This window comes from Notolepis coatsorum (genome assembly GCF_963971535.1).
Source record: "Notolepis coatsorum genome assembly, contig: SUPER_11_unloc_1, whole genome shotgun sequence".
NCBI lineage: Eukaryota > Metazoa > Chordata > Actinopteri > Aulopiformes > Paralepididae > Notolepis > Notolepis coatsorum.
Genome location: NW_028174870.1, coordinates 903,512 through 921,065, shown reverse-complemented (window position 1 = coordinate 921,065; position 17,554 = coordinate 903,512). Strand labels below are relative to the sequence as shown.

Here is a 17,554-nt window from a genome sequence, read left to right as displayed (position 1 = left end):
AGGGATCAGTAGAGACAATGGCTGAACTGGACTATCAACACTCGCTCTGAGGGGGAGGAGCTCTTGCAGAGCAATCTCTAGCAAATCTGCTCGCCTCAAAACCTAGTTTCCCATAAACACGTGTAATAACATATAAACGAGTAATCGCGATCGCCGATGGGATCATTGGAATTATTCTTTCTGGAGTACCTTCTGGCTAAAGTAAGGACCCCCTATGTCTATTTTACCAAACCTGAAACATGTTTCTGTAACGATCACAGTGTCTTACTTTACCGGACATAAACCAAGCGTTTTGTAACGATCGCGTTTTCGGGGTACCCCCCCCTTGATGATCTTGTGAAGGCACATGTGTACATGGTATATACCTTTGATTTTGGAGTATTTGGGGGTTCAGGGGATCAACCAGAACGATTTGGGCTTATTGCATATAACGCGTTTTATTTCGCGATCTATGGAAAATGACTGGATTATTTCGGAAATGGCAGATGTTTAGCGTGTAATAAACTTCAAACTACAGTGTGTAGAAACAATTTTTTTTTACATGTTGGACTAGAAATAGTGTCTGTCAAATGAGCCATACTATTGTCTCCATAGCTATAATATACAATAGATCCGCAAAGATCTTGAAATATCGTGAAAATGGTCAAGAAAAGCTGGCGCTAGACAGTGAAGGATGGGGGAAGCTTGTGGCCGTCAATGAGTTAATGGCTGGTCGTCCAGCCCTATGAATTTCATGACTTTTCTTGTGATCGCCTAGTCTTCTGACTATCACGGTTATACGCACGGATGCTCTCTAAAGTGGTTAGGGTTAGGGTTAGGGTTACCTTACAAAACAAATATATATCTATGCAAAAAATATATATATTATGTAAAACATGAAAGAAATCAAATACAAATTTAAACACCCGTGAATTTCAAATCCCTTCCTCATCCCTGTACCTCGTGAACATCATTTCCTTATAATTCAGTTTGAATTGTCTCATATTTGGACATTATCTGGTGATGGGAGCTGCTCTAGTCCTTCCTGTGCAGCTCTATATCTGGGCAGGTGGGAAGAAGACTTTGTGTTTCATCCATCCATATGGAAGCCGAGGTGGGCTTCCCACTCTCCAGGACATTTACAACAAGCGTTGCAGGGCCAAGGCTAAGAGAATAACCAAAGACTCTAGTCACCTAAACAACTGCCTCTTTGAACTGCTGCGGTCAGGCAAGCGCTACCGGAGCCTCATGGCCAGTACAGAGACTCAGGTCGCTTTCACACAGGGGCTGTTTGATCCGGACTATCGGACCAGAAGTCGACGCAAACTCGGTCCTCCAAAAAACATATGTCTCGGTTCGCCTTCATCGGACCAAACGCGGACCAAGCGTAGTCAGTCAGGCATCTTGGGTAGAAGGAACACAGCAGCTTATTATTATTATTAATACCGCGCGCAGCACACTGCATCTATCTATCTATATAACTGTGCATCTTGGGTAGAAGGAATAAGAAAAAAAACACGGCTTATTATTACCGTGGCGCGCGGCATTACAAGCACACTGTGTAAACATGTCTTGTGGACAGACTTGGGTGATCCGCTGATCTGGAGTCAGACATGACTCGCAGTCCACACACACAGACACACACGCACGCGCGCGCACACACGGGCTCGCAGCCACACACACACATTTCCACTCTATCAATGCCACGCCTCTGCTACTATCACTGCTACGCAGTTTGTGTATTTCCGCATTTCACTTCCTGAAGGGGAGGGATTTCCACTCTCCATTGTGTCCAATAGACGAGCGACCTTTTCGACCGCGTGACATTGTTCATAAAGTTTGGTGCGCCTGACAAATTTACTGTGTGAATGCAGACGAACCAAATGATGAATGCAACAATGTTGCAACTTCACTACCAGAACCGCACCGAGTCCACCAAAACTATATGTGAAAGCACCCTCAGAAGGAGCTTTCTATCCCCAGGCAAGCGCTACCGGAGTCTCATGGCCGGTACAGAGCGACTCAGAAGGAGCTTCTATCCCCAGGCAAGCACTACCGGAGTCTCATGGCCGGTACAGAGCGACTCAGAAGGAGCTTCTATCCCCAGGCAAGCGCTACCGGAGTCTCATGGCCGGTACAGAGCGACTCAGAAGGAGCTTCTATCCCCAGGCAAGCGCTACCGGAGTCTCATGGCCGGTACAGAGCGACTCAGAAGGAGCTTCTATCCCCAGGCAAGCGCTACCGGAGTCTCATGGCCGGTACAGAGCGACTCAGAAGGAGCTTCTATCCCCAGGCAAGCGCTACCGGAGTCTCATGGCCGGTACAGAGCGACTCAGAAGGAGCTTCTATCCCCAGGCAAGCGCTACCGGAGTCTCATGGCCGGTACAGAGCGACTCAGAAGGAGCTTCTATCCGCAGGCAAGCGCTACCGGAGTCTCATGGCCGGTACAGAGCGACTCAGAAGGAGCTTCTATCCCCAGGCAAGCGCTACCGGAGTCTCATGGCCGGTACAGAGAGACTCAGAAGGAGCTTCTATCCCCAGGCAAGCGCTACCGGAGTCTCATGGCCGGTACAGAGCGACTCAGAAGGAGCTTCTATCCCCAGGCAAGCGCTACCGGAGTCTCATGGCCGGTACAGAGAGACTCAGAAGGAGCTTCTATCCCCAGGCCATCAGGATGCTCAATGACTCCATGTAACAACCCATCATCTACACTCATTGCATACACATCCACATGCACACACTCACTTTTAAACGACACTTTAACACTACATTATATTTATCTATTATTAAAGAGATTTGCACTACATTCATACCTCATTTGCACCTTACCTCAAAGTTTTGTACCTCATTTTCTGCATTGTACCTCACTGTTTACAAATTTGTACTGTATATTGTATATATGTATATTCCTCTTTACTTACTTTTTACTTACTTTTGCACACTCTCAGGGGCTCATACAGAACCAAGCATTTCACTGTAAAGTACGTGTATTTTATTGTGATAATTAATAAACAAACTTGATACAGAGACAGATTAATCTGGTGGGCCCGCTACATAGATGATGTGATATTATGGTGGAATGGAACAGAGGAGGAGTTGGTGTCATCTCATAGGTATCTGAACAGCACAAATAGCAATGTGGAACCGTTTTTAGAATACGATAGAAATAAAATCAACTTCCTAGACCTTACAATCAGTAAAGATGCTAGGGGCTATTTACACACTTCTATAGGCCTGCCACGATAACACATTTTGCTGGGCGATTAATTGCCCCCGAAAATATCGCGATAAGCGATATTATTGCGACCGGTTAGAGAATTTCTTTTGAGAAATTTATTTCCCAAAACTTTTATTTTGAAGCCCACCGCTCCGTCTTTTCCGGTTTTAGACTTTTATTTTGAAGCCCACCGACCGGACCGGAAGTATTGTTGCGATTATCCTAAGCAGAACATATGAGCCGACAACATGTCTCGTCCGGTTGTTTTTGAGCTAATAACAAATGTTGAGATTGTTGGTGAACAACTAACTTTAGGTTAGTTTTAACGTTAGCTACTAACGTTAGATGCAGCTACTACAGGCAATCAACGATGAGGAGGAAGCGTCAAAGCAGTATATAATAGAATAGCTGTGGTGCGTAGGCACTGCAGCACGACTCGAAACTACCGGAGTGTTATAATAAATTAATTCATGTTTAACTTGTCCCCGTGTCCAGTCCTTTGACCAGCCCCACCCGTTCATTGTAAACAATGATGCATGTAATTGTATTAACGTTATTCTGTGTTGTACTTGTAGCTATGCTATACGTTGTATTTCGTTTGTTAGCTAATGTTGTTAGCATGGAATGAGAATCAAAGCTCTATCTTTCATCTTTATTTAGCAGTCCAGTTTCTCCGGGCAGTAGCGAGTAACTACTTGGGTCTAAAAAGAGCTAACGTTACACTACAAATAATGCTACTTGGTTAAAAGGAGCCACACTATTGAGAAATGTAGTTAAGCTGTGGCGTTGCCCCACGGGGCTCCCGTGCTGTACTCTAGTAACGTCAGCGACCCGCCTCCCAACACGGACAGTGACTGACAAGCGGCACTGGTTCCGCCTCATTAAAACAAACGCGCAAATAGCAATTAATCGCGCCCGTCAAAATCATTGCATTCATTTTAATTATCGCAGCAATTAATCGATTTATTGCTTATCGCGGCAGGCCTAGGCCTGCCACGATAACACATTTTGCTGGGCGATTAATTGCCCCCGAAAATATCGCGATAAGCGATATTATTGCGACCGGTTAGAGAATTTTTTTTGAGAAATTTATTTCCCAAAACTTTTATTTTGAAGCCCACCGCTCCGTCTTTTCCGGTTTTAGACTTTTATTTTGAAGCCCACCGACCGGACCGGAAGTATTGTTGCGATTATCCTAAGCAGAACATATGAGCCGACAACATGTCTCGTCCGGTTGTTTTTGAGCTAATAACAAATGTTGAGATTGTTGGTGAACAACTAACTTTAGGTTAGTTTTAACGTTAGCTACTAACGTTAGATGCAGCTACTACAGGCAATCAACGATGAGGAGGAAGCGTCAAAGCAGTATATAATAGAATAGCTGTGGTGCGTAGGCACTGCAGCACGACTCGAAACTACCGGAGTGTTATAATAAATTAATTCATGTTTAACTTGTCCCCGTGTCCAGTCCTTTGACCAGCCCCACCCGTTCATTGTAAACAATGATGCATGTAATTGTATTAACGTTATTCTGTGTTGTACTTGTAGCTATGCTATACGTTGTATTTCGTTTGTTAGCTAATGTTGTTAGCATGGAATGAGAATCAAAGCTCTATCTTTCATCTTTATTTAGCAGTCCAGTTTCTCCGGGCAGTAGCGAGTAACTACTTGGGTCTAAAAAGAGCTAACGTTACACTACAAATAATGCTACTTGGTTAAAAGGAGCCACACTATTGAGAAATGTAGTTAAGCTGTGGCGTTGCCCCACGGGGCTCCCGTGCTGTACTCTAGTAACGTCAGCGACCCGCCTCCCAACACGGACAGTGACTGACAAGCGGCACTGGTTCCGCCTCATTAAAACAAACGCGCAAATAGCAATTAATCGCGCCCGTCAAAATCATTGCATTCATTTTAATTATCGCAGCAATTAATCGATTTATTGCTTATCGCGGCAGGCCTACTTCTATCTATCATAAAGACACAAACAAAAACACCATACTCCATGCTAATAGTTTCCAACCAGATAGTCTGATTGAGAATTCCAAAGGCTCCGTAGGATTTGTGACAATGACAGGGATTTTGAAACTCAGAGCAGAGAGATGTATACCAGCGTAACGACTCCCCTAAGATCCAGCTCTCTCTAAGGCCAGCACCCTAGAACGCCAATCACTTCTAACTAGGAAGCCCACCACTAGCCCTAAGAAGGACCAGGTGTACTTCTGCACTAGATACAGGACAGAGGCTCCCGCTATACGCAACATTATCAAACGGAACTGGGACATCATCAAGTGTGATGAAACTCTGAAAGAAGTATTTCCAGAGCCCCCTGTGTGTTCCTTCAGGAGAGCTCCTACTCTAGGGGACAGACTAGTACACAGCCTCTTACCAGCTGAGGAAAGAACCACATGCAGGGCTGTACAGTGCGACATATATATCGCACGTGCTACAGCAACAGCGGTCTGTGCGATGGATGGATTTACTTCAATAGCACTGGTGCGATAGGGATTCGGTTCATATAGATACTCTTATTTTGAAAATCCTGTAGCGGGTCTCATTTCTGCCCACGCGCAGCTCCAGCTAGGCTCCGAAAGCTAGCAACGTTCAGGTGCATATGATACTCTTATTTTGAAAAAACTCTTGTGACAACTCGACGAGTCATATCCGCCCTATCCGTGCTTCTGCAAGCAGAGCAGCGCGTTGGTCGGTTGGTGCGCACTGCTGCGTTAACACAGCAGTGCGCCTACACGTCCCGAAATAAGTCTGTGGTGTTTTTTTTTTCTCGCAACGGGTCAAATGCATCTACATGCTTTGCACCGTCACCATTCCTTTATGCGCACATCGCCCGAAATTAACGTTTATGTACCATTACAATCACTACAACGTTAGCAAACTAACAAGCTAATCCTGATCAGAGGCAGAGGCGCAGAGCCAGCAGACACAGTGTGGACTGGGGAAAGGGAAATGGGGGGGCACTCTCTCCCCTTCCCTGTGTGTGTGTGTGCGTGCGTGCGTTTGGAAAGACGATGAAGTCACTAGTCAGGACTCAGGACAGGAGTATATTATAGTAAACTGAGGATGGACAGATAATGTTGATATTCAAATATAAACAAGTTTCGAGAGGAGTGGAAGTTTGAAGACAGACTAGACTACAATATGATGCGGGGGTGGTGAGTTGAAACAGTGTGTATGAATGAATGAAAACTTTATTTAACAGATTGCAGAATGGGTACAGTACGGCTCAATACACACAATTGTTAAGGGGATGCAGACCAGAGAAAGACGTTTGTCTTGTTTACATCAGGGTCCCCCATTGTGTGTGTGTGTGTGTGTCCCAACCAACCCCACTTCTATCTTTCAATAAATTATTTGCATTTAAAACTATTAACGCTGACTCATTCCTTCAGTCCACTCAAAATTATGCTAATATTCCTTATGTTGTTTATGATATTAATTGAAAATAGCATATGAGAGTATCATAGTAATAATAACACATGGCGATATACTATGAATGAATGAATGAATGAATGAATGAATGAATGAATGAATGAAAACTTTATTTAACAGATTGCAGAATGGGTACAATACAGTACGGCTCAATACATACAATTGTTAAGGGGATGCAGACCTGAGAAAGACGTTTGTCTTGTTTCCATCAGGGTCCCCCATTTTCAATTCATATATGAATAAATGACAGCCAAACATGGCACTGCAACTAAATAACACAAATACAATAGGCACATTTGTGACTGTTACAAATATAACACGTTTTATACTTGTGCTACAAGATTTTGGCCTGTGCTACAAAACTATCAACCTCTGTAGCACCAGTGCTATGTGCAAAAAAAGTTAACGTACAGCCCTGACATGGCTGCCTAAAGTCCCTAATGGAACGTTTCAGTGTGGCCACTGTAAGCAGTGTGACACTGTGGTGAACTGTAAGGGCTTCACCCATCCCAGAACACAGCAGGTATACACAACGAGACATTTTATAAACTGTAAAACTACCCATGTTATTTATATACTGTGTTGTTCTCCATGTGATGCTTTCTATGTTGGCCGCACCAAACGGCACTTAGTAAGCATAGATATGCAGCTAAGGTTCAAAACTGTGTCTCTGCTATGGTCAAACATTATATGGATAAACATGCTGACAGTTCCATTTCTTTTACAAGCTCTTTTTTTTTATGTGACTCATTCCATAAGGACGTAGAATAAACATTTACAATTTGTTTTCAAATGGTCCATTTGCATGTTCTTGGTATCTGAATCTAGGGACATATATGGATCAGTGTCAGAAATAGTGTGTCTGTTAGGCTTGAGTAAATTGTAATGAACCAAAGGAAAATATCAATTATATTAAAAAAAAATAAATAAATAAAAAATCTTTGACTGAATAACACCATGCTAAAATTGACCAGACCTGAAAAATCTAAGCAAATGAATAAAGGGAAGATGATTAAACAGAAGGTTTTGTAGATACAGTACTGAATTCTGCCATCTTTTTTATAATGTAAATTTTAAAAAAAAATACAATTTTTCATCGTATTGCAACACAGTTTTTTTGCAAGACTTTCACAGAAAGGTAGATAAACTAACTGCGTTCTGTTTTATGGCAATACCGTTCAGGTTTGTGGGAGATAATCCCAAAAAATAAGAGAAATAAAAAAGTTCATCCAGAAGTCAGATGATTGACAGGGGCTGGTGTGAGCTGGGTAGGGTAGTTTTTCGAAATTCGAAAGCCCTGAGTCTCTTCCTTCAAAAGACTACACTCACTTTTGGATGTGCCACTTCCTCCTGTCAATATGTGCCGGTTTCCGACTCAATGCCCTGAGATTTCTATAATCTTATATTTCACTAATACTAATAAAATAATTGGTAAACAAACGTAATGCTGAAAATATACACTTTTACTGTATATCTCGGGCTTAAGAGGTTAACTGTGAGGCCCAAATTAAAAAGACATTAGCAACTTCAGAGGCCAGAGGGTGGGACATATAAACACATTTACTATCAAATAGCATTGTGAGGCTGAACAACATGACCAATACATGTGCTTACATTTTTTTAAATAAACATTATCTTTTTAAATGGCTAAAAGTGATTTTGTAATTTTGCAACCGTGAGTCTTACTTTTAAGCCTGTGAGGCCCAAATAAAAAAGACATGAGCAACTTCAGAGGCCAGAGGGTGACACCTATAAACACATGAAGGGTGCCGTGACTGAAAAAAAAGGTTGAGAAACGCTGGTATTTATGGTGTGGCTTGATTGATTGATTGAAAACTTTATTAACAGATTGCAGAATGGGTACAATACAGTACAGCTCAATACACACAATTGTTAAGGGGATGCAGACCAGAGAAAGACTTTCGTCTTGTTTACATCAGGGTCCCCCATTTTCAATTCATCAGGACATATATGACATACATGACATACAGATAGTCAGTACTGCTACATCTATACATTTATGACATACCAGATTTGCAAATACAGTACTGTTTGTGATACAGAAGGAGTCAGGAAAAGGGAGTATATACATTTGACGTAGAAACTGTACATTGGAGGAGGTTGGGTGGGGGGGGGGGGGGCACACTGTATAAACAAGCAAAACTGTACATTGAGGGGGGGGGGGAGACACTGTACAAACAAACAAAATTGTACATTGGACTATTGACAAAACCATACTAGGTAAATGACTGTACATTGCTCTTGGCTTGTACATGGCTCTTTGTGGTACCACAGTCATTTTTGTGGCTCTTAGTCTCCGACTGGTTGGCCACCACTGATCTAGTCGCTGGATATACAGACTCAAAGCCATGTCTTATCCAGGGATAAATGATACCATTGATATGGTTTATTTTTTGTAAATATGAGAGTATCTTTCTACCTGTTTTGTTGGTGTTTTGCTATTCTAGTTAAAAAATATGTATATAGCTTGTATATATGTGTATATAGCTTCCAATTGAAGTATTATGTAACCTATAATGCATGCTCAATGGATGCTCAATGAACAATGAAAATAACAGACCATCAATTACACCCACAACACACACATCCACACGCACACACTCACTTTAAATAAACAACACACTGTAGCACCCACTTTACCCACTTAGACACTAACACACACTTTATATTTATACTTTATATTATATTTATATATTTGGCATCAATCCCATGCACCTCAGTGCACCTCACCACCACAAGGTGGCACCACAAGCTAAGCTATACATCACCATTCTACACTGTACTGTATAGTAGCTGACTGTATAGACTGTACAGAAGTATAGACTGTACATATACTGTATATAGAAAAAAATTGTGTTTTGTTTACACTTGTTTACGTACTTGACTTTCTATTTTATACATATTTATAATATTTTACACTATCTTGTTGACCATGACCTGCATTAAATGTGACACCGCGCGAGGAGAGTTTGAGATTTGCCCTTGACGCCATCGCCATCTTGTGGTAAAAACGATGGCAGATAGACGCACATTTTGAAGAGAGACTGGCAAATGAAGTACAGAAATACAGACATTTATATGATACATCACTCCGGGACTATAAAGATTATTATTAAAGCCAGTAAACAGAGCAGCTCTTCTTCATCATCTGATAATGACGCCATAACAGAAGTGTAAACAGCGCGAAAGAATTGTGGGGAAATGTAGTAAACTGGCGCGAGACATGTAGGAAATTGGTCCGTGGAGGTCCGCTGAGGTACGATCGACTATGAAAGCTCAATGAGTCCAGTGGACCTCCGCGGAGTCCAGTCCGTGTGCAGTCCGCTCGACTATGGGAGGACCTTGAGGGCGCGTTCACACCTACCCTGTTTGGTCCACTTAAATGAATAGTCTGTTTTTTTTGTAGAGGTGTGAACACAAACCGAACTATTTTGAGGACCAAACAACCGAACCATGGTCCTCTTGAAAAGTTGGGACTCGGTCCGTTTCAATTGAACTATAGTACCTAATCCAGGAAGCAAAGTAGCCTACAGTGCATTCAGTGTGGCTCTGAAGTCAGACTCGCGCCGCTTGCGTAATGACAGTCTCTCCTCTCTAGACTCGCGCCGTGAGCGGACACTCTCTCTCTCTCTCTCTCTCTCTACTCTCTCTCTACTCTCTCTCTACTCTCTACTCAATGGTCCTTCCTGTGCAGCTCTATATCTGGGCAGGTGGGAAGAAGACTTTGTGTTTCATCCATCCATATCTCATCTCTCGCTCTATCTCTCTAGTCCACTTGCGCCGCGCTCATAATGACAGTCTCTCCTCTCTAGATTCGCGCCGCGAGCGGACACTCTCTCTCTCGCTCTCTCTCTCTAGTCCACTTGCGCCGCGCTCATAATGACAGTCTCTCCTCTCTAGACTCGCGCCGCGAGCGGACACTCTCTCTCTCGCTCTCTCTCTCTAGTCCACTTGCGCCGCGCTCATAATGACAGTCTCTCCTCTCTAGACTCGCGCCGCGAGCGGACACTCTCTCTCTCGCTCTCTCTCTCTAGTCCACTTGCGCCGCGCTCATAATGACAGTCTCTCCTCTCTAGACTCGCGCCGCGAGCGGACACTCTCTCTCTCGCTCTCTCTACTCTCTCTCTACTCTCTAGTCCTTCCTGTGCAGCTCTATATCTGGGCAGGTGGGAAGAAGACTTTGTGTTTCATCCATCCATATCTCATCTCTCGCTCTCTCTCTCTAGTCCACTTGCGCCGCGCTCATGACAGTCTCTCCTCTCTAGACTCGCGCCGCGAGCGGACACTCTCTCTCTCGCTCTCTCTCTCTAGTCCACTTGCGCCGCGCTCATAATGACAGTCTCTCCTCTCTAGACTCGCGCCGCGAGCGGACACTCTCTCTCTCTAGTCCACTTGCGCCGTGTTCTAATATGAACTAAGAGACTTATTAAAGCTTTTTTATACATGAATAGTGTCTGGAACTCCTTTGTTTTTTCACATGGAGAAGCTGGTTTTGTTTCTGTAGAAGAAACCATTTTTGTTGCAGCTTATTAACAAGATCATCTGTTAATCAGTGGTTCTCAACTGGTCTAGCCTCGGGACCCAACATTTTCCTTAGTCATTAAGTCGCGACCCAAATTTTTGAAACACTGATTTATTAAAAAAAGAATATTGCAGTAATACACAATCTTTCATGCACTGTTAAAAACATGAAATAAACACAAAAAAGTGCAACAAAAGTGCAACTAGGGCTAAAAACCCAATGAAATAAAATAATAATAATAAATAATTATGCTTCCTAGCAGACTTCTTAGCGTTTGGGGGAACTAATGGGATAACTGGGTTGCAACAAAAGTGCAGCTAGGGCTAAAAACCCAATGAAATAAAATAATAATAATAAATAATTATGCTTCCTAGCAGACTTCTTAGCGTTTGGGGGAACTAATGGGATAACTGGGTTGCAACAAAAGTGCAGCTAGGGCTAAAAACCCAATGAAATAAAATAATAATAATAAATAATTATGCTTCTTAGCAGACTTCTTAGCTTAACATAACAGACCTACAGTAAGTTTGGGGGAACTAATGGAATAACTGGGGTTGCAACAAAAGTGCAACTACGGCTGAAAACACAATGAAATAAAATAATAATAATAATAATAATAATAATAATAATAATAATAATAATAATAATAATAATAATAATAATAATAATAATAATAATAAATAATATATCCTTCTTAGCAGACTTCTTAGCTTAACATCCCAGGGAACTAATGGGATAACTGGGGATGTTGTTTGCTCCGGACAAGAGTCTCAAAGTCTGGGGTGATGGTAGACAAAACAACTCTGAGGTCATGCTCAATGTCCAATCTGTTCCTCTGCTTTGTCTTCAGCTGGACCAGAGCTGAGAAGCCACTTTCACAAAGATAGGTAGTGCAAAAAAAAAAAAAAAAAAAAAAACGTTTAATTTTTTTTATATACACACATCCGCGACCCACTCAAAATGGCCCAGCGACCCACTTTTGGGTCGCGACCCACCAGTTGCGAAACACTGATCTATATGGTATTTCAATTTACATTTTCATCAAACCAGTTACTGCTGGATAAATAAAAGGTTGAATAATGAAGTAGAAAGAAAGGTAAATAAAAGGTAAAATAATGAAATTAAAGGAAAGGTAAATAAAAGGTCAAACAAATAAAAGGTAAAATAATGAAATAAAAAGAAAGGTTAAGAAAGGTCAAATAATAAAAAAGCAGTGTACCTGTCGCAGTATGGGTTCCAGAGCTGAAGGGCTGAGGGACATGAGGTCTGGGGTTGTTGTAGTTGGTGTAGCTATGAGGCTGGCCCCTGGAAACACACAGCACTAGTGTTAGGGTTATATACTAACCCTCATATCACTAGTTATATAACAGCGGTTAACACCGTCCTTACCATCATATCACTAGTTATATAACAGCGGTTAACACCGTCCTTACCATCATATCACTAGTTATATAACAGCTGTTAACACCGTCCTTACCATCATATCACTAGTTATATAACAGCGGTTAACACCGTCCTTACCATCATATCACTAGTTATATAACAGCTGTTAACACCGTCCTTACCATCATATCACTAGTTATATAACAGCTGTTAACACCGTCCTTACCATCATATCACTAGTTATATAACAGCTGTTAACACCGTCCTTACCATCATATCACTAGTTATATAACAGCTGTTAACACCGTCCTTACCATCATATCACTAGTTATATAACAGCTGTTAACACCGTCCTTACCATCATATCACTAGTTATATAACAGCTGTTAACACCGTCCTTACCATCATATCACTAGTTATATAACAGCTGTTAACACCGTCCTTACCATCATATCACTAGTTATATAACAGCTGTTAACACCGTCCTTACCATCATATCACTAGTTATATAACAGCTGTTAACACCGTCCTTACCATCATATCACTAGTTATATAACAGCTGTTAACACCGTCCTTACCATCATATCACTAGTTATATAACAGCTGTTAACACCGTCCTTACCATCATATCACTAGTTATATAACAGCTGTTAACACCGTCCTTACCATCATATCACTAGTTATATAACAGCGCTTAACACCGTCCTTACCATCATATCACTAGTTATATAACAGCTGTTAACACCGTCCTTACCATCATATCACTAGTTATATAACAGCGCTTAACACCGTCCTTACCATCATATCACTAGTTATATAACAGCTGTTAACACCGTCCTTACCATCATATCACTAGTTATATAACAGCGGTTAACACCGCCCTTACCATCATATCACTAGTTATATAACAGCTGTTAACACCGTCCTTACCATCATATCACTAGTTATATAACAGCTGTTAACACCGTCCTTACCATCATATCACTAGTTATATAACAGCTGTTAACACCGTCCTTACCATCATATCACTAGTTATATAACAGCGCTTAACACCGTCCTTACCATCATATCACTAGTTATATAACAGCTGTTAACACCGTCCTTACCATCATATCACTAGTTATATAACAGCTGTTAACACCGTCCTTACCATCATATCACTAGTTATATAACGGCTGTTAACACCGTCCTTACCATCATATCACTAGTTATATAACAGCTGTTAACACCGTCCTTACCATCATATCACTAGTTATATAACAGCGCTTAACACCGTCCTTACCATCATATCACTAGTTATACAACAGCTGTTAACACCGTCCTTACCATCATATCACTAGTTATATAACAGCTGTTAACACCGTCCTTACCATCATATCACTAGTTATATAACAGCTGTTAACACCGTCCTTACCATCATATCACTAGTTATATAACAGCAGTTAACACCGTCCTTACCATCATATCACTAGTTATATAACAGCTGTTAACACCGTCCTTACCATCACTAGTTATATAACAGCTGTTAACACCGTCCTTACCATCATATCACTAGTTATATAACAGCTGTTAACACCGTCCTTACCATCATATCACTAGTTATATAACAGCTGTTAACACCGTCCTTACCATCATATCACTAGTTATATAACAGCAGTTAACACCGTCCTTACCATCATATCACTAGTTATATAACAGCTGTTAACACCGTCCTTACCATCATATCACTAGTTATATAACAGCTGTTAACACCGTCCTTACCATCATATCACTAGTTATATAACAGCGCTTAACACCGTCCTTACCATCATATCACTAGTTGTATAACAGCTGTTAACACCGTCCTTACCATCATATCACTAGTTATATAACAGCTGTTAACACCGTCCTTACCATCATATCACTAGTTATATAACAGCTGTTAACACCGTCCTTACCATCATATCACTAGTTATATAACAGCGCTTAACACCGTCCTTACCATCATATCACTAGTTATATAACAGCTGTTAACACCGTCCTTACCATCATATCACTAGTTATATAACAGCTGTTAACACCGTCCTTACCATCATATCACTAGTTATATAACAGCTGTTAACACCGTCCTTACCATCATATCACTAGTTATATAACAGCTGTTAACACCGTCCTTACCATCATATCACTAGTTATATAACAGCTGTTAACACCGTCCTTACCATCATATCACTAGTTATATAACAGCTGTTAACACCGTCCTTACCATCATATCACTAGTTATATAACAGCTGTTAACACCGTCCTTACCATCATATCACTAGTTATATAACAGCTGTTAACACCGTCCTTACCATCATATCACTAGTTATATAACAGCGGTTAACACCGTCCTTACCATCATATCACTAGTTATATAACAGCTGTTAACACCGTCCTTACCATCATATCACTAGTTATATAACAGCGCTTAACACCGTCCTTACCATCATATCACTAGTTATATAACAGCTGTTAACACCGTCCTTACCATCATATCACTAGTTATATAACAGCTGTTAACACCGTCCTTACCATCATATCACTAGTTATATAACAGCTGTTAACACCGTCCTTACCATCATATCACTAGTTATATAACAGCTGTTAACACCGTCCTTACCATCATATCACTAGTTATATAACAGCTGTTAACACCGTCCTTACCATCATATCACTAGTTATATAACAGCTGTTAACACCGTCCTTACCATCATATCACTAGTTATATAACAGCTGTTAACACCGTCCTTACCATCATATCACTAGTTATATAACAGCTGTTAACACCGTCCTTACCATCATATCACTAGTTATATAACAGCTGTTAACACCGTCCTTACCATCATATCACTAGTTATATAACAGCTGTTAACACCGTCCTTACCATCATATCACTAGTTATATAACAGCTGTTAACACCGTCCTTACCATCATATCACTAGTTATATAACAGCTGTTAACACCGTCCTTACCATCATATCACTAGTTATATAACAGCTGTTAAATACAGTCCATCGCTTTCAAGGTGCCATATGTTTTCAACATGTTTACAGAATAATCTAGTTTCAATAAAAAAAGTCCTCCTATATATTTAACTGCTACCCCACACCCTAACCTAACCTAACCGCTAGCCCACACCCTAACCTAACCGCTAGCCCACACCCTAACCTAACCTAACCGATATCCCACACACCTAACCTAACCTAACCACTACCCCACACCCTAACCTAACCTAACCACTACCCCACACCCTAACCTAACCTAACCACTAGCCCACACCCTAACCTAACCGCTATCCCACACCCTAACCTAACCTAACCACTAGCCCACACCCTAACCTAACCTAACCACTAGCCCACACCCTAACCTAACCTAACCACTAGCCCACACCCTAACCTAACCGCTAGCCCACACCCTAACCTAACCGCTAGCCCACACCCTAACCTAACCGCTAGCCCACACCCTAACCTAACCTAACCACTAGCCCACACCCTAACCTAACCTAACCACTACCCCACACACCTAACCTAACCGCTAGCCCACACCCTAACCCAACCGCTAGCCCACACCTAACCTAACCACTATCCCACACACCTAACCTAACCACTATCCCACACACCTAACCTAACCACTATCCCACACACCTAACCTAACCGCTATCCCACACCCTAACCTAACCTAACCACTATCCCACACACCTAACCTAACCTAACCGCTAGCCCACACCTAACCTAACCACTAGCCCACACCCTAACCTAACCTAACCACTAGCCCACACCCTAACCTAACCACTAGCCCACACCCTAACCTAACCTAACCGCTAGCCCACACCTAACCTAACCTAACCGCTAGCCCACACCCTAACCTAACCTAACCGCTAGCCCACACCTAACCTAACCTAACCGCTAGCCCACACCCTAACCTAACCTAACCACTACCCCACACACCTAACCTAACCACTATCCCACACACCTAACCTAACCACTATCCCACACACCTAACCTAACCTAACCACTACCCCACACACCTAACCTAACCACTACCCCACACACCTAACCTAACCACTACCCCACACACCTAACCTAACCACTATCCCACACACCTAACCTAACCACTAGCCCACACACCTAACCTAACCTAACCACTATCCCACACACCTAACCTAACCACTACCCCACACACCTAACCTAACCGCTACCCCACACCCTAACCTAACCACTAGCCCACACCCTAACCTAACCGAACCACTATCCCACACCCTAACCTAACCACTAGCCCACACACCTAACCTAACCGCTATCCCACACACCTAACCTAACCTAACCACTATCCCACACACCTAACCTAACCACTAGCCCACACCCTAACCTAACCTAACCGCTAGCCCACACCTAACCTAACCTAACCGCTACCCCACACCCTAACCTAACCTAACCACTATCCCACACACCTAACCTAACCGCTACCCCACACCCTAACCTAACCACTATCCCACACCCTAACCTAACCACTAGCCCACACCCTAACCTAACCGCTAGCCCACACCCTAACCTAACCTAACCACTATCCCACACACCTAACCTAACCTAACCACTATCCCACACACCTAACCTAACCGCTATCCCACACACCTAACCTAACCTAACCACTATCCCACACACCTAACCTAACCACTAGCCCACACCCTAACCTAACCTAACCGCTAGCCCACACCTAACCTAACCTAACCACTACCCCACACCCTAACCTAACCACTAGCCCACACCCTAACCTAACCTAACCGCTAGCCCACACCTAACCTAACCTAACCGCTAGCCCACACCCTAACCTAACCTAACCGCTAGCCCACACCTAACCTAACCTAACCGCTAGCCCACACCCTAACCTAACCTAACCACTAGCCCACACCCTAACCTAACCTAACCACTACCCCACACACCTAACCTAACCACTATCCCACACACCTA

At 42.4% G+C, this 17,554-nt stretch overlaps 1 pseudogene across 1 annotated transcript in view; it reads right to left on the bottom strand.

Moving 5' to 3' along the window:
• LOC311237583 (store-operated calcium entry-associated regulatory factor-like) overlaps window positions 1-17,554 on the bottom strand; it is a 118,727-nt pseudogene that overhangs the window by 11,792 nt on the left and 89,381 nt on the right. The window contains exon 6 of the transcript XR_014620986.1: window positions 12,403-12,488. The product of XR_014620986.1 is annotated as a store-operated calcium entry-associated regulatory factor-like (transcript). The remainder of the gene's footprint in view (window positions 1-12,402; window positions 12,489-17,554) is intronic.